This window comes from Lepisma saccharinum, chromosome 10, assembly GCF_977018435.1.
Source record: "Lepisma saccharinum chromosome 10, izLepSacc3.1, whole genome shotgun sequence".
NCBI lineage: Eukaryota > Metazoa > Arthropoda > Insecta > Zygentoma > Lepismatidae > Lepisma > Lepisma saccharinum.
Window position 1 is genome coordinate 51,707,742 of NC_139238.1, and position 27,594 is coordinate 51,735,335.

The following is a 27,594-nucleotide window of genomic DNA, read 5'->3' on the forward strand; positions in this document are numbered from 1 at the left end:
TTATTCTTTAGCCTTTTAATAGCATCTTTAACTTCAGTCAAGTTAGGTTCTTGAACTAAAGGTTCTGCTGTGTGGACTTCATTTACTTCTGATTTATCTCCTACATGGGCATTTAAAAGGTCATTAAAGTAGTTCTTCCATCTATTTAGAATATCGCTTGGGTCAGCTAGAAAATCACCGTCTTTATCTTTTATTAAGTTTACTTTAGGTTGCCACCCCTTTCCAAACTCATTTACACCTTTATATAAATCTCCGATATTTTTATTTTTGCTGTTTATTTCAATTTCGTTAATTTTTCCTTTCAAATAATCTCTTTTTTTACTTCTAAACGTGCGGTTAACTTCTCGCTTTATTCTATTATAATTGTTTAGATTTGTATCATCACAGTTATTTAACCACCTAAGTCTAGCCGGATTTCTTATTTCTATTACATTATGATATTCATTATCAAACCATGGCTTACTTTTTCTCGGTTTATGGTATGCTATACTTTCATTAGCTGCTGATTTTATTGCATTACGTATGTGCTCCCAATTCTTATTTACGTCTGTTTCATTTATATTTTCATCATCATTTAAATCCTGCAAAACATCAAATCTATTTGACAGTTTAATTTGGTAATCTTTCTTAATTCTTTCATCAGTAAACTTTCCTGTATCAAATTTTAGTACTTCTAGATTTTGTTGCTTATGATTTATCACTGAGAGTCTTCCTCTTAAATTAGCAATTACTAAATAATGGTCACTTCCACAGTCAGCATCTCTATGTGCACGAACGTCAATTATATTAGTATGCCTTCTCTTATCAATGAGAATATGATCTATCTGATTATGAGTTTTACCATCTGGAATATGGCGGACTCGAGTGGTATAATTTATCTTTTTTGTTTAATGAAAATTCAGAATCGAGAATTTTTTTTCTTATCCTTATTGGGTTAAAATTTAAATGCCACTCCTATAATTCTCTGATGCTATATTTATTACCGCCTGGAGGCTCCACGGAAGTCCGAAGTACCATTTACTAGATGTTTTTCATTGCATAAAAGTGAACCAAGGCTAATTACACCGGCCTATCACTTATAGGAGGCCGTTAGAGGCTTGCCAAAGCAAACTCTTAGGGTCCTCACCCAGGGACGCTAATAGCTTGCTTTGCGCAACTCGTATTTTTTATTTTCATTTTAGGGTTCACAACATAATATTTTTCTTAAAACTTTAGTCAGAATTCAGAATATGCTTGCAAGACTTACTTTTATTTGATATCTTGTACTTTTGAAGTAAAATCACACTCGGGCAATGAAAGTTTACCGACTGTCCGAACTCGTAATTGTATATTAATTTCTGGGAAAGGACAATTTATTGTTGTTCAGAATTTAAAAAAATAATTTGAACACTAATAGATCAATTCAGATTAATAAAGATGAGGGAAGTTAAACTATCACTTGATATCCCTAGGAATTTATCTGATTTTACTATCCCGCAGTTGACCCAACTTGAACTTGCATTGAAGCAACAAAATGAATATATTAGTAAGAGTTTTCCTTTTCACGAATTAATTTTAACTCCAATGTCCAAAATACTTGAAAAGGTAATTTATGAAGAAATGCTTCCACATATTCAAGGTTTCCTACCTCACTTTCAATCTGGTTTTAGAGAAATGCATAGTACTTGCACTGCGTTGGTAGATATCGTAGACAATATAAGTAAAGGAATAGACGAAAATAAAGTTCCACTGTTAGTCTTGTTGGACTATTCAAGAGCGCTCGACTCGATCAATCATGAAATGTTATTGGCCAAACTGTATCACTATGGCGTTACCGGACACGCGTTAAATTGGTTTCGTTCATATTAAGGCAATAGAAAACAACGTGCGAAATATCGGGAACCGCAAGTTACGTACTCTAAATGGTTAGCTGTTCAACAAGGCGTCCCTCAAGGAAGTATATTATGTCCACTACTATATAAGATTTACGTAGCTGATTACGACCGTGCTGTCCAAAATTGCCACTACCATCAGTATGCTGACGATTCTCAAATCTAGACTCAGTGTAATACAGAAAACTAAGATAATGCAATGACCAAACTCCAATTCGACCTTGATGCTATAACAAATTAGTCACGGACAAACTCCCTTCAATTAAATCCAACAAAATCTTCCTTCATGAACATAGGAACTCATGGTACACTTAATAAAACTTCACAAAAATGCACCTTCTTCTCCAACTCTCGGCAGTATACCGCTAAGCGAAGTGGATACATGCAAACACTTGGGGGATTTTGTTCGATAGACGCTTAAATTGGGAGGAACAAGCAGGATGTTTTCTGAAAAACTCTGTGGAAAAACTTAAATCTTTGTATCATTTAAAATATACTCTGGACGCTAATATTAAACATCGCCTTATTCAAGCACTCGTGCTATCTACACTAGGCTATTGCACTCCAGTGTACAATAATATCTCCCAGGGCCTAAACTATAAACTTAAAAAAAATCAGAACTGTTGTATACGTTTCATATTTAACCTAAAAAAAAATATATCCCCCTACTTAAAGAAACTTTCTTGGCTAAACATTAACAATAGAAGAAAATACTTAACACTCAACTTGATGCACAAAATACTTAAGAGTTGCCCCAAAAATACTTATTCGATAAGATCTGCTCTCGTAGAACTTCGGTCGAACATAATATCAGCAAGAAACGCAATCTAACAATCCCTAAACATAAAACGGCCACCTATAACAAGTCCTTCATTGTTACAAGGATAAGGGAATGGAACAAACTGCTTCCCGCCCTCCACCTTCCTTCCGCATAAACACAATGAACTAGTGAGGACTTATTACTTACATTTTATACTTATCAATTCAATGCAATTTATTATTGTATAATATTTATATTATCTTTATTGTATTATCATGATCAATGTGTTACTTTTCTATGTTTTTATTCATTTATTGTATCTTTGACAAGGGTTGGTTGTAAGAACGGCCCACGAGACCGAAACACGGTTGCTTAAATGAATACCATTCTTTCTATTCTATTATATTCTATTCTGTTTGCGTATGTCGATTTTAGTTTTCATTGTATGGAATTTGTTGTTAACTGCAACACTTGTCTATTATTTTTATAAACACCGTCAACTTGCAAGACAGTTAGATTCAGAGCAACCAGATATAATTTATATTTTTTTATATTTATTCAAGGCAACATGTCAATCATGGACATTATTTTTCTTATTTAATTGCAATTATGAATTTTATTTAAATTTTCCTTATTTATTTTCAAATAATTGTGGCAGATATGTATCCAATTTATTTTAATTATATATTATAATAGTATTTTTTTCTTGATGAGGCAATCTAATTTAATATAATTTTAAGAAAAGGCAATGGAATGAAATGTTTTTTGTGATTAACTTGAATCAATCAATCCCACTTCCAATAGCTTCCTTTCTTTATCTCAAGTTCCCTTATAAATTACCCACCTGTCTACAGATGAGATCACCACAGATGGGAAGCGCCTACACCAGGCGCGGCTCGTGCATTATTTACCCGGGGGTTCACTGAAGTGATGTGACATATATTCACTTTCCGCAAAATATACTTCCTTCGCCCAACAAAAGGATAGGGGAGGGTTTAAAAGCTTTGTCAAGAATTCTTTTTATCTGGGAGTATAAGGTTTTGTTGTAGGGGTGTGCGAATAAATTTAGGGCTGAAACTACAATAAATTGTGCCTTTATGAAAAAAGTTGAGTTTTGTTGGAATATTATGGACGTCCTCAAGTAGGGGCAAGTAATATATTTTTTCCCCACGAGGAGCAAAAAACACTCCTTCAGTCTGAAGTTACTGCAACGCTTTTATAATAATTACCAAAAATTACTGTGACTGAAATTAAATTATATACGTGTAATATATAATTTTTGGTTTACATTCAATTTCCATGGGGGGCGGCCCCCTTTTCCCCTTCCGGACGTCCATGCTGACTAATCAGAACTGGTCCTACATTTGTTAAAGGGAAATGGCAACTAATGGCATGCGCATACTAGAAATCGAACTTGAGACCCTTTCATTTATACGCGACAGGTTTGTTCAAATTTGGGGCTGGTCGACCAGCACACGCTTTTTTTCAGTGGACACGGAAGTTTGTTTACGTTAATTATGTGCATTTCTATCGGTCATTTCTTACCTGCGCGGACAGCAACGCCTACACTGCATCAAATGACATAACCTAGGTAAAGTCCATACCTCGTTTCACTCGCAGCATCACTTAATACTTTCCAACAAGTATCCAAGCACTTCAAAAACTAAAAAACTTGAGACTTTGACACCGAGCGACAGCGAGTCACGTCTTCGCGCCATTATTTCTCTTTCGCGAACCCGAAGTGTTTCCACCTTTAAGGAAAAACCTCTGAATGCATGCACAAGGTATTTTGGTAATGTATCTCCTTTATTTTAATTCATCGCATCTAATTCCAGCTTCTATTTGTTTCCACTCATCCATCTCTGACACAATCTTGCATTTATTCCAAGAAGTTCGGTGCAAAAATGATACAAGAGAAGATTGAATATGTAATGTGTGCGCTTCAAACTTGAACCGCACACAGCAACACTGGAAGGGAGGAAGCAGCGAGAAAGGAGCCTTGTCCCGCGGCTTCTGCGAGAGAACGAACTGCGCATGACCGTTGGGTAGAGACATAGGTTCTGGAATCTCATCTCCCATGTATTTTGTCCTATACCCTCCTCGCGCTTCTGCTCCCGCACGAAGCTTTCACAATGGCACGAGCTGTCCTGTGGGGGTTCAACTGAGGGTCTGTATCAGGGCGGCCGATTCGCGGTTTCTTCTTCTCAGCAAGAGAGTTCGCCGTGTTACGGGCACAAATACATGACTTATTGTGTAGAATTTTTAGCGAAATAATGTGAAAATTTAAAGACATTGTTCATTGTTCATTCTCTAGGTGATTATCGTATATTACTGGGGGTTCACTGATCCTGTGCGCTATAGGGCCAACCGCGCCTGGCCTACACCAGTTATTGGCATTTTACGAAGGACTTTCCGCAAGAAGCCGTCAACTACCGTTCGGACAGGCTCGTCTAACCTACACCCTGATGGAGCCATGTAGATAAAAATTTAGTTATAACGGCACTATATTTTTCGCTATCAAGGACAGCATTCTGTCATCAAGATATAAGTTTAGTGGACAACATACTACAAATATTCCACCCCATCATGTGAGAGGACCAGCCATAACTTCCTCCCACATAATTTGCACCTGAAACATTTTTCCCTACTTCTACAAGTTCAACAACCATTCTCGCATATTTAACTTGCTTCAATGCAGACAAGAGATACCCCACCACATGTGTTTTGCTGTTTCCTACCCATTCTTACACATGAAAACCACTTACCATGTGTAAAGTTTCGTACCATGCCTGCAGCTGTTATTAGCATGTATCACAAAGAAGAGAAGCAGAGAAAAAGAAAACATTCCGCAGTAGCAGTTTTGGTTTCAACAATAATCCCAGATGTGTTATTCAAACTGTGCTATGTTGTCTCCCCACACATGCACATGTAAGGCTTTACCATGTGTACTTATGCGGATTTTTCCCATGCACCACGGAGAACAACATTTTTCCATAGCTTTTCATCATGTGTCAAGCTCCGTACGATGCATGCTAGGGAGTTTTCTTAGCATGCACACAAAGAAGCAAGAAGAAATGAACGCATGTAGCTTTTATTAACATGCACCACAACACATGGAAGTAACATGCAGCAGTTTTGCTAATTACCAAGCTACAAATATTGTCCACATTTTTCATAAGAAGAAGAATTTCTAACACCGGACAAAAAATTTACAGTTCCCATTCCCAATCACTGTTCCAGAATAAGAAGACAAGGAGAACATACGGTACATTTGTGGTTTCGTTCAGACTTATCCAGGAAAATACATGACCCCTCCCTGAAGTGGTTATATTTCAGTGTTGTTACAAAGTGCATCGATATGAAAATGCAAATACAAACAAATAATTCCTACAGCAGTCTAGATCTATAGTATTTCCGAACATGTTCCAGGAAATGTGCATCGTTATCCCAATTTTCATGCACATATGCTCATATACAAAGTTTTATCTTGTTAGCATCCAAGAAGTCATATATGCACCTTTCATTAACATGCAGTTTATAGAAGAAAGGAGAAATAACCAAGTGAATAATATATTCTTTTTTGCAAGCTACTTGCAATAAACATTATGCCTGAAGAGAAAAACATTTTTGTTCTTTACTTCAGTTATGCTAGCATAATTAGAACATATTTTGAACATGATACCAAATTTCATGTGTGAAATTTTATTTTTAATGTGTCAAGCAAATTTATACATTTTTTGGACATAGTTTACGAACAAGGAATTGAACTTTCCTGTTGTGTGCTATACAATCACACATCAACAGTGTTGTACAAAGCTATAATACAGTACATATAGCAATGCAGTGAAGAAAACCAAGTGTTATTTTTGATTTTCTGGTTTTCATGCCAGTAGCAGTTTCCATATCCCAGTGCAAAACTATTTTGTGCATCAGTATTGAAAGTTTGTTTAGGTTGGTAGTACCAACACCCACCGACTTTTTCTGTAATTTGACTATGTTTGTTGCGTGTGTGTTTATGTTTTACGTGTATTTTGTTTTACTTAGTGTGTATGTATTTTTGTCTTTATTTTTTGTTTCTTGCGTCTTTCTCTTTTATTTTTTCTTGTGTTTTTCTTTTCTTGGTATCTTAATGTTCTTAGTTTTTTATAGATTTCATTTCTTGGTATCTTAATATTTTTAGTTTTTATATATTTAACATACAGTTAGATATAAAAATCAATTTATAAAATGTAATGTAGAGATGGTAAAGTGGAAGAAATGGCTTGTGCCTTAACTTCGCCATCCAAAACAAGGAATAAATAAATAAATAAAATAAATAAACATTTACGAATGGAAATTTTAATTAAACAAGTTTTAAAAGCATAAACTATTTCAGGCATGCTTTGTTTAAAGCATCATTTTCCTTCATTTTTTGTCAATGCAGTAGCTAAACAAATAAGCTCGAAAAAAATATGTTGGTATAAGCAGCCTATCACACATTCAAGTCAATAAAGCAAAAGTGATACGTACGTATATATATATGCAGTGACGGTCGGCGGCAAGTATGATGGGTAGTGCCAACGTGATCAAGAAATCGAAAAAAGAAACGCAATGACCCCGCCCCTTTCCCGAGGTTGCCCCACTGGCCAAGATGTTTATCCTCGTTTGGTAACGTGGAAAACAGAGTGGGTTTATGTAATAACATACTAATACGATTCATCTTCACCTATCTTTATACACTACAGGACACTTCACTAAAAACACAATTACAAGAGGAAGGGAAAACAAATCTTCTCACCTTCTCCTCCCCCATGCACACGTATTCCAACTGGATGTTGATAATATTCTAGACATTTGATGTAAAAAGAAATTGTCGAAATGCCAAAGGAAACTCGCATCACCATAGGATTTTTTACTTTTATATTTTTAAAATGTCTGGATGGCCCTCCAGGCGTATCTATCTATCTATTATCAAAAGGTTAATTTAACTCTGGAAAAATACTAGGTTCGTTTATCCAAAAGTTGGCAGAAAAGTAGATAGTACCTTTTTCACGAATTACTTCCCCAACGGGTCTTACAAATCCGTCGTATTGAGAGACTTATCTCTGAAGATGGCAACTGTGTCAACACTGTGAAAGTTCCCTCTCTGTGCCAGGCGAAAAAGGGCACGGCTGGTGTCTTATGGGCTAGCCACATTGGCTAACAGCATCCCCTGCCAACTTCTTCCCAGCTTATGGTGGAAATGTTACTCGCTGAGACTTCTCCAACCCTCTGCACGTGTTTCAACTTGGTTAGGCCAGCTCTTGGGTGGCGCGGACCGCTGCCTCGCCGAGGGTACGAAACAGCTTTCGATGCAGTGAGGAGGTTGGGGCGGTCGTCACGTCATCTTGACCGATTGCAAGATTGGAATTTCCTTGTCTGTAAACTATCAATGTATTAATTTAACAATACTTGGACTAGGTATGCATTTCTTCTGAGGGTAGTGCCACGGCACGGCAGCTCTCCCCCTTAAGCCGCCGCTGTATATATGTGTTAGTTTTAACTCACAATGTGAAGTGTTTTGGTATTACAGTGTGACACAAAACATCAATGTTCTACACAGTGGAACATTAGTTTTGAATTAACGTGCGAGATATTTGTTGCATAGTGCATGATTTGTCAAGCGGCCATTTTGAAAATTGCTTCGAAGTGTTAAAGAATGGTCAATATTACATCAATCTTGTGCGTCAGCGAATTTTCCAATGATATTGGATTTGACATTGAAATTGTATAATGCAAAAGTAGTGATCAGCATTTCTCGACACTTATGTAATATAATGAACTCTTGCAATTTCGAGTCATGCAATATTGCATATAATATTTGATCTAATTTAAAGACGTGCATTTTGTTGGAATGTGTGTACAGAGAATTTTATTTATCATCAATTCATGTATTTAATTTTATGGTTTGAATTATTAATTTTATTAACGTATAGATCGACCACAAGGGAAAAACCTTGGGACGGAAAGTCCCCGCGCAGCTTTCCCTTCTCCCCTCCACCTCGGGCCATAAGGAAGAATGGACAACTCCCCCCACCCCCTACTCGCGGGAGTACGGTTTACAGGAGTCGCGGGTCTGGGCAGGTTGTTTTGCTCGTGGTTCCACTATAACAGGTAAATTTTTGTCAGGGAAAAGGAAAAAGATATATTTAATTGTCTCCAACTATTTTTTTATCCCTTTTCTTTTTATATTTTGTGTTCATCTTTCTTATAAATAAATCAAACTGGAGAACCTGGGTTATGATAGGATTTGCGATTTAAATTTTAAATTTTCGAAATGGATTTTTTCCGCGGCAGCAAAACGTATTAATCCATAACATTGTATTTTATTTAAACTTTCTCTGTAAGCTTCAGATTGACTAGGGCATTCCCTTGTTTTCACCAGTCGTCTAACCTCTGTGGTATTTCAACATTACACAGTTAAGCGTTAATAAAGTTCCTGATGTTTTGAGGTTACAGGCGTTTCATCAGAAAAATAGGTGGTCAGCTGTTTGCAATAAACAGGTAGAAAACTCACTATTTGGCATGAAGTAATAGCTTCATGGACTGGGTTTTAGAGGGTAGACAGGCTGGGAGAGGATTTGGATTTGAGAGAGAGAGGATGTCGAGAGAAAGGACTTGACTGAAGAGGTCAGAGTGTCGCTGGTCAACAAGCAACGAAGTCCAGAGAGTTTACATAAACTTTATTCAACGTCATTATAAATTTATATTTATCATTCATCAGATAGACATTTATTTATCCAACCAACATGCATGATTCGTAAGTTCATAAAACCGAATGAGTGACCATTCTTTTATAGTTGTTTAGAGTTTTTATTTCAGATTTGCCTTTCGCAGCCAAGCATTTAGACTTGTAATCTTAATGACAAGTGCTCTAAACATTTATGAGGAAGAATGATGAATAAGCTTCGTCAATCACCCTTTGATTTATTCTTGGAGTGGTAGGTTTCGATCGCATCATTCAGTAGAGTTATACGATATCAAGGTTTTCGACTTACCAAGGTTCGAGTTATGGAGAGACAAAATCACCGACTTCGAGTTATAGAGGTCTAAAATTTTCTAGGTTTCGACTTATTGAGATCCGTTGGACTAAAACTTCAAGTTATAGAGATGATTATAATTTAATTACGACTCATAGAGGTTTTCCGTAGTCTACCTTCGAGTAATTGAGGTGCAACGGCATCCCATAAACAGTACAAAAATTCATCTTATCAAGGTTTAATTTGAGTTGTGTACGTTCGACTGATAAAGGTTCCACTCTAGTACCGTTTTAAAGGTATTCTTCAGACTATAAGACAATGCTGAAATATTATTAAACATGTTAAACCTCTTATAAAATCAGACATGGAAACTACAAATCTTTAAATCTAAATTATTTTTTAAAAGTTTTTATTTTTCTCCTGATTTCAAAATATATATTGTCATTTTTATTTTAATGGTCTTTTGGAAAATCTAATATGCTTCGTTTAAAAGACAAGTTACGAAGAACAAAATGGACATTTTATGAAGAACACTACCCGTTACGATACAACACGAGTTAAATAATTTCTAGCACTAAACCCCGTACAAGCTAACTGTAGACCAGGCGAACGAGAACAAGTATCTGCTCAAGTAGTGACGCAAGACTACTCCACCAATGAACATTGAGAGAAACGGTATTGAGTAATGTGCGACTGGAGTTACCCGATTTCCTGCTTTGCTCTGTAAGCATTGAAAAACTTTTGAAAGTGACAATACCGTACACACAAGGCAAACGGACCGTATTTTTGTCTCCAGGTCCGTACGATTGGTTTAGAAATATCTTAGGGAAATATTAGGGATGAAACTGCAAGTGCAAATTTGACAAGCCTTGTATTTAGCGTACGGACTAAGGTCTGGACCGTACGTCCGTGCATGGCATGAACTTTCCTTACATGTACGGTCTTGACCGTACGGCTGGCAACGCTTCGCTTTCACCACACGATTTCCCTCCTCCTCCTCTGCCGCTATATGAAGCTGGGACAGGGAATACATGACGATATACGTTCCTCCTGGCAGTTAAGTTAAGGATAAGAGCAAGAATCTGAATAAAAGTTAAAGTTTAAGTTACATAGAAATGAAATGTAGGTTGAGAGACGAAATCGTACAGTCTTAGAAAAAAATACCTGCACCACGGGACGTAGAATTTCGTAACGTCTTAAAGCCTGTTGTTTATGCAACCCAAATAACAAAATATTCGCTTAAGTTTGCCTGGTGATTCTGAGTTCTCGGGAAGGATTGAGCTTTGATAGCATGAGTCACATGACTCGTGCCCCAGCCACAACAAACAGCTGGGTGCTACGATGCCTCCAGAAGAAAATTTCAGGAACTGGTTTCTTGACAAGAGCTACTCCTAAGGAAATACTATTCTTTCAAGTGATATTAGAGCCATTGTCAAGAAGGTTCGCTGAAATGATGGTTCTCATCACAGACCACATGCCACACGTTAATTGTTTAAGTCCAGTTCATGCACTGGACCTACAGATTAAAATGGGATCCGAACCAAATGCCTCTCTATTTGGTATTGAATTCGGAAGCCTTTCATTACATGGCGAAGACGTTACCACTACGACATCAGAGAGGCAATGGAACCCCTTGAGAAAGAGATAAGCGAAAATTGCTACGTGACACACCATATTTGACCGTAAATTTTAAAAATAAGACAATATTTTGTACTGACAGTTTCGAACCGTGGGAGAGGCATATATTTTTTGTACCATCGTCCATTTCACGAGTTTATAATTCTTCCTCACCGACACGAGTAACGCGAGTGGTAGAAGAAAAGCGAAGTAAAATAACTGAAACAGAAATAAAAGGAAAAAGCGAAATAAATTTTATTCATAATATTCTGCAGTCACTTGAGTTGTATTCACGGGATGCTATCTTTAAAGAAAGCCGTGGTCTCTTCCTTGTCTTTTTCGCTTTCTTTGTGCTCTTGCTTCCCCCGTCACGATTGATCTAAAACTAATTAATGCGACGTTAATTAAACAATCCAAACAATGAAACAATGCACAATCAACTGCACAAAACAACATTCCAAATGTTTTCGAATCGGAAAACAATTGAGATGCTGTAAAATGACTTAAGATGCAGTAATAAAGTGGGAATTCGGTACCGTATAGAATTAAATCGGTAGAGATGTTCGATTTGATTGGATGTTTGTAATTTATATTTGCTATTCTTTCACTTTTGGCAAATAGAGACGATGAAGATGAGTGATGCTATGATGAAATTGATGAAGGGACACTTACCAAGGACACCTACGCCAAAGTCGAGATTCTAACCAGGGAACCATGGCATCGTAGCGCGCTGTGCTAACCACTCCTCCATGGAGTGGACATTATACCATATTTTGTGTGCTCAATTGGGATCAATCAATGGAATGAATAGGCATATTATATGATTAATAAATTCATATCATAATACCACGTCATATTATTCGGCACGAAGTAACATCAGAGACATTCAATCTTGCATTTTTGCCTTTCAACTAATTCTTTGAATTCAGGTTAATCACAACAATAAGATAAATTATGAAGCAAATGATAGTGAATGTGGGATATTGTTACGAATTACCTGACAGAAACAACATTAAGCAGGCTCGGTGGTCAAGCTGATTAAGTGATTGACATTCGATATCGTCGCCAAAGTTCCCGGGTTTGAGTACCGTCCTTGTCGGGGGTGTTTGACTATTTCGTCATCAATTTCATGTAATGGTCACTCGTCCTTATCGTCGCGATCATCGAACAGGGAATAAAAATTATAAAATAAATACGATTGTTGTTGAGTTGGTGCTTTTTAAGTCCACTTTATGCACAGTAAGGCTAATCGGGAGTGGACCTACAGTTTCAAGTGGGATCCGAACCACTTGTGCCTCCACCAGGTATCGAACCCGGGACCCCTTGATTACAAGGCGACGACGCTACCACTGCGCCATCGGGGAGGCCCTAATAAATACGATGGAAGAGTACTTATTTCATCTCTCACGAAATCTCCTACAAAACCGGAATATATAAAATACATGTATATTCATTCACATACATTTTCGATTTCTATATTTAACTAATCGAGACCGAGAACGGGAGAGCAATTTTCAATTCGACAAACCGAGAGACGGAGAAACTGTCAAGTCTCGTTTCTTCTTGGCACCTCCGTAATCGAGTTGTTCTGTTTGTCATTGGCTTTGTATTGGCAATTATTGTCATTATTCTTCCCCTGCAGGTAAACCATAACGATGAATTATGATGAAATGTAGCAGATAAAAGGGCAAGAACAAGAAAGTCATGCCTGTTCGGGACTCCAACCCAGAACCTTATGTAACGAGATTTGAAATTCTGGAGAAGGCGTCCGTGTTTCGCTTGGTTTTCTCTTTCCTCTACTTCTCTTATATTATCATATATGTATAATAAAAATGGATCTGACACGATATGTTGCGATTCATAATTGTGTTGGTTAGATGCTACAGATGTGAACTCCAACCTGCAATATATTATTCCATTTTGTTTCGTATCTGGTTGAACATGAAATTTTCTTACACTGTGACAATTTCTTTCTTAGTTTTGGTTTGGTGCACAGATATGCTAATCTGGACTCGGCCTTCAGTTTAAAGTGGGATACTAACCACTATGTGCATCCACTGTGTATCAAACCCGGGATCCACTGATTACAAGGCGACGACGTTATCACTACGCCATCGAGGAGGCCCCATGACAAAATGTTATTCACTCGATCTCTACCATAATTTATTTCAGCATTTACATTTTCGATTTCTTCTTCTTTTTTCCTTTTGTTAACTACTCTTATACAACTCTTTTTGCGTCTTCGAATTTCTTCTTGTTTCAGGAAAAAATAATACATGCAGGCTGTATAAAAATCCCCCGTTCAAATAGATAAAACGTTCACTCTCGAGAACTAATTTACATGTTTATCACTAACGTAACCATCAGGAAGGAAACTATTGAAATGTTAACTGATATAACTGCAGATGAAACAATACTTACAGCCACTAACGAAATATCTATTCTTGTGTAGCCTCACAGACAACAAGTATATGGTGAGTCATTCACTCTTGCTAACTACGGGCGGAGGTCACTGAACTAAAGGGTGGTGGCAAGCAAGCAGGCTTCTGCTCTACCAAAGACGAGGTCACGTGTTCCAGTTATCAATGGCGTACGAAATAAGGAGGAACACAGCTATCTGACGTATATTTTGGTCCCGTCATTGCACGTAAAACACTTTATCGTCGTGGCCTTGAAGCTCCCTCAGGGCACTCCTACGTAAAGGCTTCTCAGTTAGAAGGATATCTTCCCCATTGAGTGGAGGAAAAGTGGGTGCGTATAGAGGTCCTTCAACTTTCGTATTCTTTTTCATTTCAGAACCCGTGCTGTATCGTCGACTTAATTCAATCTATCCGATGTAGGTTTTAGGTTCTGTTTCTGTTCGGTTATTTCACGTTGTCTTCCTGCTTATGTTATTCGCGACGAAGGTTCTGGATTCGATAATCTGGACAATAACGGGATTGTGTTGGTTGGTAGATTGGTGTATTAAGTCCACTTTATGTCCTGTTAGGCTAATCGTGAATGGACCTATAGTTTAAAGGGGGATCCGAGCCACTATGTTCCTCCACCGAGTATCGAACCCGGGATCCCTTAATTACAAGGCGCCCACGATCCCACTGCGCCATCGGGGATTGTGTTCGAAACGAACGAATCAAATTTGAGTGATATGATATGCAACCATTGGAAGACTATTGAAAGAAAAGCTATGGAAACCTGCCAGTTTTTCTACTGCAGACAGGAAACCATAAACATGGAAGAGAAGCTTATATTCTATGAAACCTGACGCTATGTGCTCGAATACTGGCTAAATATAATCCATAGAGGCATAGCAACGTTAAACAACCTCTTATATGATACATATAGGTTTAAAAAGGTCGAAATACAAAGATTGAGTGCGCCTCACTGATGGCGTAGTGGTAAGGCCTTGTAATCAAGGGGTCTGGGGTACGATACCAGGTGATCGCACATAGTGGTTCGGATCCCACTTTAAACTGTATGCACTTCAGATTAGTCTATCTGTGCCGGTGACTCAGTCGGTAACGCGTCTGACTACCATGCTATAGGCCCCGGTTCGATTCCCGGCCGGTTCAAGCCCGGGAACTTTTCTAACGTTGGAAGCGGCCCCAGCGCCCACCCAGCGTCGAATGACATGGGTACCTGGGGGAAACCTTGGGGGTAAAGGCGGTCAGGGGCGTGATGCTGATCACATCACCCCCACTCACGAACGAATCAAGAAAGTGTGGGGCGGCGTGATGCTGATCACATCACCCCCACTCACGAACGAATCAAGAAAGTGTGGGGCGGCGTGATGCTGATCACATCACCCCCACTCACGAACGAATCAAGAAAGTGTGGGGCGTTACCCCCACACCCTATATACGCCTTCATGGCGTAGCGCCAAGCACAGGTGAGAACTTTACCTTTTTTTTTTTTGCATAAAGTGGACTTACAACAAAATTTAAACTTGCGATAAAGATTATGATAAGGTATTAAAGAATTGGGTCTATCACATTTTTTTATTGTTTACCAATGACATTGTTAACTAATATTCTTAATTTCAGTTTCAAGATGAAATCGGCTACGAAATAAAAGGAGTGGGTTCATATTTCTGTTACGAAATTCCACTTTTGTAGTAGACCTGTGCCACACTAAGTTGTGACAATAAACAAATCTGAGACACTTTCAAAGTATTAAATTGCTATCTACGTATTTGGGAAAAATCTTTCAATATAATCCTTTTTTTGGACGCGTCAAATCATAGTATTTAATTCCTGTTTTAGCAGCTTTAAGAAACCTGATTTTTTTTTGGGGGGGGGGTTACAAATGCCCTTTCTGCTCCCGTCAAGTTACGCCTATGACAAACAGGAATTCAAAGTAAAGGACTGTCCCGACTAAATCAGGATAGATTTACAATTGGGAAAATCATAATTAAGCGTGTAGTTGAAAACAACCTATTTTCATATATTGCATGCAGCTCTACTTTTTCTGCAATGTGGATCAAGAACTGGGGACGTGGAGGAGCACAATACTCCACGTAACCAATAGTCACGTGACCCTCTTTGCTTTCCTGTCATGTTGACTTTCCCGTGGAACACATTTCTCGGTGTTAAGACAGGCAAAATCACCCGATCATCGAAGGGTGCAATATGTGTTGCCTACCCTCCTGCATTACTTGCTCCTATTAAAGCCTTATGGGGAAGAACTTTTTTCCATGACTGTACATCACATATATTAAAAACACTACGTTGCTGACCAAGGCAGTTTATTAAGATAAAAACACTGTATCAGGGTTGAAACGTTACGTGTTAAGTGTTTTTATCTTAAAACTGCCTTGGTCAGCAACTTAGTGTTTCTAATATGGAAAAAAGGCTTAATTATATTACAATTGCACATATATTAATTCATCATTAAACTACGATAAAAAAATTAAAGAAGAAAACTTTTGATTCCCGCAGTTTGTTGGCCGTCCTCCTTCACCCTATTTGAGTTTCCGCACTGGAAAGTTCTTCAGCCAAGAATTCGTTTGCTTCTCTTCTGCCTCAGTTTGCACTATTGTGTGCAATTTACACACTTATTTTTCTCTACATTTAAAATTATAGAAAATTGTATCTGAAGGGGTCGAAAAAGCGATTTTGCAGGAAACAAGGAATATTAGGAACACTTGATTCACTATAAGTATAAACCATTAATAATTATCGGCATTTGATATCCTTTCAAATTGAAAACATTATGTTGAAATAATCAAATCAAAAAACGTTATTCAACATTTTAATCTACAAATGTTCTACTTTCTGGAAAGAAGTTGACATCAACAAATATTTCTCTTCAGTGTAGCTAATATCCTTACAATGAACATTCCTAAAGGGCTCGGTTTATCTTCACGTGGTTCTTGGACAATTCAGCATTCCGTTAATCATCCTGTGAATAAATAAAATAATCTAATGTTTGACAAATGTAGATTGAAAAAGATTGTTTGTTAAATTTTGCACTTAAAGTGAAACAAATAAGGATATGTGATTGTTACAAGAATAAGGCTAAATTACGGTTAATAGGTGATAGCTATTTAATGATTTTCACAATTTGGTATATATAATTTTGGGTGTGCATAAGAGAAGATTCCATTGCCCTGAATAATGTTAGTAAGTAATCCTATAGCGCTACAGCCCAATATTGGGCCCTGGCTTACCTACCGACTGCTGGCCTCCCTCCCACGCGGAACACCAGGGGGGCGTGGAGATCTGAAGCCAGACTAGGTGGACTGGTGGTCGGTAGGTCGTTGTTGGACTCTAATTATAAAAGCTTCCTGTTTAGTTTTCTCAGAAACTATTAGGTATATATGAAGATGAAATTTTAACACAAAGTCTCTAGTTTTTCGTTAGCACCTATTTCTATCATTTAGGTCATATTTATGTTATTTAAATAATGAAAGTAAACAATCAAAATAAATATTCGTGCAGAATGTCTAACTCTGACAAATATAATACATGAAAGATAATATAGACTTTCAAAGTTTCATTGCCTGTGAAAGCTGGAGCTCGACCGTCTAAATTATATAAAACAAGGTATTAACAATCAAGTGACCAGGTACATATTATAAAATGACACGAAATAGAAAGTGTGGGAAAACTGAATCTACAGATTTATTTAATAAGGTGAATTTTGTCATAATGATAGGAACACCTGTGCTAAAGTGATAACGGAATATCAGAATCTACTAATGTTAAAATATTTTCATAAAACGGTGAAGAAGGAACATGAGGTTATTATGACAATTAAATATAGTATTGTCCAGATAGGCAATTGAAACTCACCTTAATTCACCTAAAGATACATTAGCGTGCGCACGCCTATGGGTTTATTTTTAATATTTTGAACTAAGTTATTATAATATAAATACTTTAGGTATAAAATGATACCAAAATTGTACACATCCTTTGTGATTCTTATTATAAGCATACCAAAGGTTCTTACTTTCTTTGAACTCAAATTTCGGCCAAATTTCACAATTTCAGCTTCACAGGAGAGATCCTTAACTCAAAAATATAAAAATAATTTTACTTGAATTTCCATTCATAAATTCAAATGAAATTCAAAGACACAAATAATATGAAATTTCAACATGGCCGCTTGATAGCTACTTTCAGCTATACTGTAACAGAATAACATTACAACCCTAATACATAAAACTTGAAACTAGAAATATGTTACACTAAAAATGCAAAATCTGTTGAAATATATGTTGGAATTGGCGGCACATTCTATTTCTACATTTTCTCGCCTAATGAAGAACATAGTCTGGCATAAGATCACAAGCAGCTTACTCCAAAATAATTTGTGTAATTTGAGATAAATTGTACGTTAGTGATTAATAAACATAAATAAAACTATTATTCATGATAATCTAGTATTTTATGGGTGAATATGAGGTTGACTTTCCTGAACGGTAACCACTACCCTTAAAGCTTTCAATTCTTTCAGTAATTCTTACAAGAGATAGAAGGAGATGACCAGTGTGAAGTACAAATGCCGCTGACATCCTATCTGTATTGTGTAAAGAACACACACATGTAACAAGGAAGAGGAAGGTAGTATGAATCGACTTAAACATTTACGTATGTTACAAAATATCCATTCTCTATTTGTGCAGGTAGATTTGAGTGAAGTTAATCCAGTATGAGAGAAACACTCCATGGAAACAATACTTTGCCAGCAGAGGTGCTGCCAGGGTAAAGTCACTTATCGTAACCGTTTCCTTTAGATAATTCATTACCAGGGATCTCAAGGTCCTGAAAATCCTGGGATACATGGAAATGTCAAGGAAATCAGGATAGGAGATAGAAGGTAATTAAAAGCACTGGGAATGTATAAGTAAACCGTTAAAATTATGTATGTGAGTAGAATCTAATGCTTGTCTTGCTTTCCATGATTGGTAACCGAAAACACATTTCGTTGGTTTCTTCCGAACCATCTTGCTTTACAAGTTCTTTCAATTTATTTTTGATCTTATTTTTAAAAAAGGTGAATAAACTTGATTCATTTCATTAATTTCATTATCCTAAAAAGTTCAAGTGTAACTAATTTATTAGCAAGCTTAATCATTAAACAGTTATGTGTAAAGTCATTTAAAAATATTTGCAAAGGTAAGTAATTTTGAATTTGCAAAATATAGCATTCATCAACGCACACAAATAACGTTGTTCATCGCAGGCTATTTGATTTGTTTGTTGTAAATTTTGTGAGAGTATATTCAGTCCATAGAATTCCTGTAGTCTGTCTGGGTCATGCTACAAATTTTTCTTTCTCACACAGATAAATGGTGGACTCCACTACGAATATTTGTGACTTGGTCGCATAGATCTAGATTAGAAAATATCGTTCTTCAGGAATTCATAGCATCAAAGAATCAAGCCATTACAGAGTACATTGATGTTGTCTATAGAGATGTAGGCCTCCCCGATGGTGCAGTGGTTACGCTGTCACCTTGTAATCATGGGATCCAGGGTTCGATACCCGCTGGAAGCACATAGTGGTTTGGATCCCACATTAAACTGTAGGTCCAGTCCCGATTAGCCTTACTGTGCATATAGTGTACTTAAAACTCCAACTCAATCAATCAATCAATCTACAGAGATGTAGAATTCAAAAAAAATATTGTGAAGCAACAATGTCTTACAAAAATATGTATAAAATAATTTCTCTATACCTCTGCAAACCCTTGCTTAATGCTATATGGAACCTAAGCATATTGGTTGGAAATAGGATTCTTCATTATTCTTATTATAAAGTAAATTATTAGTGCTTTCCACAATTGAATAGGATGATTTAATTAATTGGCTGTCATACGTCGTGTATTTCAATCAATAATGTATATGTTTACAACATTACAGAACATGTTGTGCACTCCAGAGAACATTTCTAGATCTGGCTCCGCATCTGCCTTCTCAAATCTCTGAAGAAGTCCTACGTACCAGCCTGCCTCTGGAAGTTTATTAATTGCTTGTATATAATTTGAGGAAATTCCAAATATAGAAGAATGTGCTCATTTTCATTCCTATTATATAGGGTTTTCCAATAAGAACGATATGTGTTTACAATGAAATAAAATAAAAACTATTTCAGATACAACCAAACTATTTATATATTATATTGAAGCATAGTTTATTACATTATGTTTTGAATAACTAATCACTTAAGTGTCCACCTCGACTTCGTGCACGCGAGTGTATTCGATTAACCCAATTTCCGATGACTTTGTGCAATACCTCGCACTTAATGTCACGAATGCAGCGTTCGATGTTCAATCTTAATGCATCAAGGGTTCGTGGTCTGTTTGCATAGACTATATATATAAAAAAACACAAAAAAGAATTTAAAGGAGTCAAATCACAACTTCTTGGAGGCCAACTAACAGTTGCAGTTCCTGAAATTATTCTTTCACCAAACTGTTCTTGCAATACGTCGATAGTGGCATTAGCAGTGTGACATGTGGCACCGTCTTGTTGGAACCATATTTCCTCCAAATCAATTTCATCTAAATTTGGCCACACAAAATCTGTTAACATCAATCGATACCGCTCACAAGTCACTGTAACTGCATCTCCTACCTAGTTTTGGAAAACTAATGGTCCGATGATGCTACCACGCCATAAACCACACCATACAGTGTGACCTTTTACGGATCCAAGGGCTTCTCTTGAATCTCTTAAGGATTGTTTTCACAGAAAATCGAAAATTTTGTTTCTTAACATATCCACTTAAGCAGAAATGAGCTTCATCTGAGAAGATATTTTTTTTACCCAAAATTATGATCCGTTTCAAGTTGCTCTAAAGCCCAAGCAGCAAAGTCACGGTGCTTACAATGGTTCAGTGGCTTCAGTTCTTGGATCAAAACAATCATATATGGGTGTAAACCCAAGTCTTTTCGCAAAACAAGCCAAGTTGTTGTTCTTCTAATCCCTAATTCTTGAGCACGACAAGGAATCGATAAATTTGGAACCTCTGGAATGCTACTTCTTACAGCAGCAATGTTATCTACACTTCTTGCATTTCGACCTATTGTTGGTATTTTCGCATCGTGAGGAGCAAAATCCTCTTCATATTTGTCAACGTTTCAACGAATAGCAAACACAGAAGGGCGATTAAGTGGACCATAGTTTTTCGCGAAGTGCACGTTGAGTATTCACAAAAGATCGCCTATTTTCATAACGTTTTTCGGTAATAACGAAACGTTCCTGAAGCGTGTATTAGCCATGATGAATTGTCAGAGCATACTAAACACAAATGACAACTAGTGACAGTTATAACATTTGAAGCATAGTAGCCAGTTAATTTCAAAATCATATCATTCTTATTGGAAAACTCTTTATATACGTATAATGTTAAAATGCTCTTGTTGTAATAAAACGGGAAAGAAAGAAAATGTCATGAAAATGAGGATCTAACCGGGAATATTGCATTCTACTCAATCACTCTAACCTGTACCCCATGTCCACAAAGTACATTGTAACAACTATTTTCAGTATTCTGTCGCCTCAAATTTGTATGGCATGTTTCTATGTACAGTATGTGTGTATGTATGTATGTATGTATGTATGTATGTGTGTGTGTGTGTGTATATATATATATATATATATATATATATATATATATATATATATATTTGTGTATGTACGTACGTATGTATATTTATGCATGTATAGTTCATATATATGTATTGATGTGTGTTTGTGTATGTGTATTTGTGTCACGTACCTTTGTCTGGCTCTTTTAGACCTCACGTGTCTCTATCGGACTGATTTCAAAAGCTGAAGGTAACACCTTGTCCGTTGCCAAAATTTATACAGGTCGGAACTTATCTGTTCTCTCCTCGAAAAAAAAGGTAAAGTTCTCCCCTGTGCTTAGCACCACGCCATGAAGGCGTATAGGGGGTGTGGGGGTAACGCCCCACACTTTCTTGATCCGGTCGTGAGTGGGGGTGATGTGATCAGCGGTCAGCCTTTACCCCCCAGGGTTTCCCCCAGGTACCCATGTTATTCGATGCTGGGTGGGCGCCGGGCCGCTCCTCGAATAGGTTTAATCTATTATCAATCTGATTTCACTGTAATTTTGCATTGATATCCCCGCCTCTGGAATTTATTTCAGTCTCTTCACGTAACCAGCTCAGTATCAATGTATCTTCTTGCACGCACTTCCTTAACGTGTAGCTTAAATAAAATATCGATGCTGTAGATTAATGTGAATAAATCGCCAGCCCCCATGGCGGAGTGGTTAGCTAATCTTGCTATGACGCCTGGCGTCACGGGTTCGAATCCCGACATGGATGTTTGTGAGTGTCCATTCATATATTGAAACATGTAAAAACTCATCCCCGGCTTCGCAAATTAGCAAAAAGTGGCACAAAAAGCGAAGTAAAATAAAGCAAATAAATAAATCAATCATAACTTGCGAATAAATCAGAGCTTCTTTTTAACAGTGAGAATTAGGTACCCGAGTGAAAACCCTGGGCCGCCTAAATTACTGAACACGCTGGTGATGACCAAACGAAAGGTCCTTGTTGGGTTTCGGTAAAAACCTCTCCTCCTTTCAACTTTCCGCAAAAATCCTGAATTAGCGATGCCTTCAACCAACGGGTAAAAACCCTGTCGGCCGGACAAATGGCTGGCGAACTAACGAGTAAAAACCGTGCATGTTTCGTCTATTGTTCGATTTCCGTCTCTTATACAGGGTGATTGGTAATTCTACCGATTCCTGGAATGGGGTAGTACTAGAGCATATTTACAACAAATTTGACCTTATTGGGTCGGAAATCAATACGTTTCGAGTTATTTGCAGTTTGTAGATTTTTGTGACATATTCCGACTTGTGACCAAAAACTACTAATTGTGAAAAAACTACTCCACACTGATGAGCCGTTACTTTCGATTTTCAAAATGCTCATTATGAAAATTCGTAATACCATCTTTGTCGAATATGAATTCGTTCGTCCACAGAATTCTTGTCAAATGATGGGAGTCTTCAGTGTCGGTATTTAGTAAAAATCGACAAAAACCATTCTTCTGACAGGATCTCCCTCCCCTCCTTAAGGCATGCACTGGCGTGTAATGGTATAGATATAGTCATGCTGTATGCACATTGAACCAGACTTTCCACTGAGTCAAGCCAAGTCGCCTCGCCACAGCTGTTGTTGAAGTAGTGCCGTCTGCTCGAAAACACTGCACGATTTCGTTGAACCGATCCCGTTTCTCGAATACGCCGATGTGTCGTACCAAACACGCTTACGTCAGGCAAATGGCGGTTATGGAAACGCCTCTTCGTGCTGCAGCTGCGTCACCATCACAAAACCTTGTAACAATATACTACAGAGTGATCACAAAGTCCCATTACCCCCTATGTATTACATAGATGTTAATGAATTGTTGTTTTGTATTGTTGCAGGATCTACATGGCTGATGAATCCACTTACACCATGGAGGAACGGATCGTCTTGAGCACGTGGTCTCACGAACGACCCCATACAGGAAAACCAATGAGAGATATTCAGCATGATTTCACGGTAAGGTTTCAGAAACCTTCCACACCAAAACCAACATTTTACAGTGGGAGAAAAAGCTCTTTGCAACTAGTTGCATAAAAGATAAGCCCCGCGCAGGACGACCATCAACACGACTGGAAACGTGTGTGGAGGCTGCAGCGTCTGTCGAACGTTCGCCAAAAAAGTTCATTCTTAAGCGGTCACAGAAATTGGGAGTTCCATACTCGACATTACATAAACATATGATGAAGGATTTGAAGTTAAAGGCATTTAAACCTTAGTTTGTAAAAGAATTGAGTGATAATGACATGCAAAATCGTCATCAGGCTTGTGGGCGATTGCTCGATGTCTTTACAACTCTTCCTTCAAGGGGTAAAGTGTTTTTGTCGAACGAGTGTGCCATATATCGCAGTGCAAAAGCGAGAAACATTTATTTCTGGAGTAAAGAAAACCTACATTGTTATGAAGAACTTGAACACAACCCGCCATATGTCATGATCTGGGCTGCAATGTTTGCAACCCACTTGGTGGGTCCATATTTCTTTGATGGTGCTGTGAATCAAATGTCGTATCTCACCATGTTACGTGATTGGTTTATTCCACATTTGCAAGAACAAGGGCTGCCCGGTCGTGTATGGTTCCAGCAAGATGGAGCACCAGCCCATTATGCTATTGCCGTGAGGGAATATCTCAATGAGGTATTTCCTGATACATGGATTGGACGTGGTTCTGTCCATTTGCCTGCGCCTTTGGGGTAGGCACTCCGACGTCCTGATCTGTCATATTGCGACAATGCATTATGGGGGTTCAATAAACAGAAGGTTGCTGCCGCAAGTTACGAGACAGTTGACGAACTTAAGGATGCTGTTCAACGTGCATTTACTGCCAACACAAAAGCAAAATTGAGGAGAATTTCCCATCGTAGATGGCGGAGAATCGTACTCTGTTATGAAAACGATGGTGTACCCAAAGACACTCTGGACTTAATCATAACGAATAGTCACACTACCTCAGAGTTGTCAACTGCCAGGATCTCACATTAATACAATTCGACCATCTATGACCATGTGGACACGGGATAGGGGTTAATGGGAATTTCTGATTACTCTGTATATCCGCGTATTCTCCATTTTCGAAAGCAGCCATTTGACACGGAAGCCATTTGAGCGTTTAGTTAATAACGTGACGTCCAAACTCCCAATGGTTGAAGGTAACTGATTACGGAACTGAGCGAGAGAGTGAGCCTGGGGTTTTTCCGCGAATATTCCCGCAGATCACAGAACACTAACGTAAATGAAAAGAAACGAAAATCCGCTACTTGCTCTGTGCTTATTATTCAGATTTTTTTCCCAAACCCGTGTGACAGTTGACAACATTTGTTCTTTTTGGAGAGCTTATGAAACGAGGAAGTTTTTACTATAATTTTTAAGCTACGTGTGTTACCATTTTTTTAGTCATACTCTTCGATTTAAATGATAGTTCTCAATTTTTATCATAACGTGTGGTCTAATGACTGTTTCTTTCTGTGGGTATTGGAATTTTGGGCAAGATTTATTTTCCCAGTAGTCACTCATTTGTCAGCTGTTGGCAACGTGTCAATTAAGTACACAGTGTGGAGTAGTTTCTTCACAATTAGTAATTTTTGGTCGCAAGTCATAATATGTCACGAAAATCTACAAACTACAATAACTCGAAACCTATTGATTTCCGACCCCCGGTGCATAGGGTCAAATCTGTTGCATTTGTACTTTAGTATTACCCCTTTCCATGAATACGTAGAATTACAAATCACCCTTTATAGAAAAAGTTTTTTTGATTCGTTGCTATACAACATTCTTCAGTCTGATTGTTTCTAAGGTAGTAATTGGGATATTTTCTCTTCCAGCTTCCATATTTTATAAGTAATTATCCAAATTATTTTTCTATTTTTTCGAAATCTTCTGCGATTATTATCTTCCTTAATTTCAACAACTTTAATTACAAGTATAATATATATAATATTCGTTCTATCTTTTTCGAAAATGTCATGATAGGTTTTATTTCTTTACATTTTACTTGGGATTACCGCTAAGCAGTTTTTCCCAAGTCTATATTTGTACTGTACATAAACTTACATTTTTTAGTACATTATTATTAAAAGATACTATGAACATTTTTTTTCTATTAAATAGTTAAGCCACATTTTCTAAAAAACGATAACAATATACAGGGTGATTCTAAAGGTAGGGTACAAACGAGAACCACAGATACCTCCCATGAAATAGAGACGAAAGTGCCCCTTCCACTTTGCCGAGAGATGCCTCCTTGAGGAGCTAGACAACGCCGAAAACGTGTGAAAATGAACTTCACACCGCTGTACAGCCAGTACCAGTGAAGATAGAAAGGCGGAACAAAAGAAGTCAAAAGGAACACCAAAATTGCCCATCCGAAAAACACCAGGCGGCAGCTGCGCAACGCATGCGCATGGGGTTCCACAAAGGAAATAGGAGTGTCCCGCAAGACAAGTGAAGGGAAAAGGTAGCGATTGACAAAGGTAGGGACAAAAGAAGCAAGAAACACACCGAGAATGCAAGCGAAGTGGAGTGGTGGGGTCCGTACGACATTCTAGCAGCCTTTCGCCCCCTCCCACCCAGCGTTGTGCGTCCGGCTTCATTTCTAAGAGGCTGATTGGGCCCCATCACGACGTTTGTAACAACGTCTGTACGAGGTACGTGGTCCTATCTGTACGTGCACCTTTCATTGGCAATAACCTCCTGTACCCGTAGTTGCTGTGTTTGTCCTGCTGGCGCACGACCTCTATGTGACATCCCCTCGGTGCTGCAACGGGGAATCTTTCGTCCCCCATTTGTTGTCTCCTTGGCAGGTACCATTCCCCGTCCGGTAATCTTTCTCTTTTGTTGCACCGTGCTTTGTACTTGCTGCGGTGTCTCTACACTGTGTTTGGGGACTCCCCATGCGCTGCACCGTCAACGCCGCCATTTCTGCCCCGAACCATGTACGCGTCTGTTGCCTGTTGAGTGTCACAGACCACTTTGCTTCAATCCTCGGTGTGTTTCTTCGTCCTACGTCGTCCTCCCGTGGTTCTGCAACCCCGCACTACTCTTCTCGACTGCACTGCTTCAGTCATGGTGTTCGTTTCCCGCTGTGCAATTGTTACTTCATGCTTCATTGTTTCTTTTGTCCCTACCGTTGTCGATCGCTACCCTTTCCCTTCACTTCACTTGCGGGACACTCCTATTTCCTTTGTGGAACCCCATGCGCATGCGTTGCGCAGCTGCCGCCTGGTGTTTTTCGGATGGACGACTTTGGTGTTCCTTTTGACTTCTTTTGTTCCACCTTTCTACCTTCACTGGTACTGGCTGTACAGCGGTGTGAAGTTCATTTTCACACGTTTTCGGCGTTGTCTAGCTCCTCAAGGAGGCATCTCTCGGCAAAGTGGAAGGGGCACTTTCGTCTCTATTTCATGGGAGGTATCTGTGGTTTTCGTTTGTACCCTACCTTTAGAATCACCCTGTATATCCAACTGTAAGGTTAGGTTCACAAATCAAAGATTCCAAACACTGAGGAAATTTCCCAGTTTATAAGAGTTTTATAGAATGTCTCTCTTTCTTGTGTGTATCTATTACACTCAAATAGGATATGGTGTATATCTTCCTTGTTGCCACATGTACAGTTTGGGTTTTGTAGAATCCGAATCTTTTGTAAATGACTTTTAGTAGTTGTATGTCTTGACCTAATACGATTTAGTAATACTATCACATTCCGTGAACCTTGAACTTTTGTAAACCAAGGCCTCATTCTATTGAAATTAGCTATTCTCTGATAAAAGCTGCCTGCATTTTGAAATTCACCTTTGCACCATTCCGTCCAGTTTTCCTTCAACTTTTTCTTCACCCTCGGTAGAAGGTCTGTGTACCAGGTTTTCAGCTCCAGTAGAGGTTGAATTACCCTAGCTTGTTTTGCATACAAATCTGCCATATCATTTCCTAAATTTTGACAATGTGCTTTAACCCAGGTTAAATGAATTATCTTTCCCCTGCTCCTTAAATTTTGTAAAGTTTTTACACAGTTTACAATGTATGGGGAGCATTTAAATAATAAATCATAATTGGACTGAATTGAATATAATACACTTTTGGAATCCGTTAATATTAATATTTTTTTTTTGCAATTTATATGTATAAATTAGTGCTTGGTAAATTGCATAAGCTTCAGCTGTAAAAATGTAAAAATCTTCCGGTAATTGATTCCTTCTTCTGTACATCATAAACAGCACATCCTACATTTTGACTACTTTTTGAACCGTCTGTATATATAAATTAATAATCTTTCCATCTT

At 38.0% G+C, this 27,594-nt stretch overlaps 1 long non-coding RNA gene across 1 annotated transcript in view; it reads right to left on the bottom strand.

Annotated features, from left to right (window-relative positions):
* Positions 1 to 16,512: 16,512 nt before the first annotated feature.
* Positions 16,513 to 27,594, bottom strand: part of LOC145994351 (uncharacterized) — a 36,278-nt gene continuing 25,196 nt past the window's right edge. The window contains exon 3 of the long non-coding RNA XR_014442339.1: positions 16,513 to 16,643. This is a non-coding gene — a long non-coding RNA (uncharacterized LOC145994351). The remainder of the gene's footprint in view (positions 16,644 to 27,594) is intronic.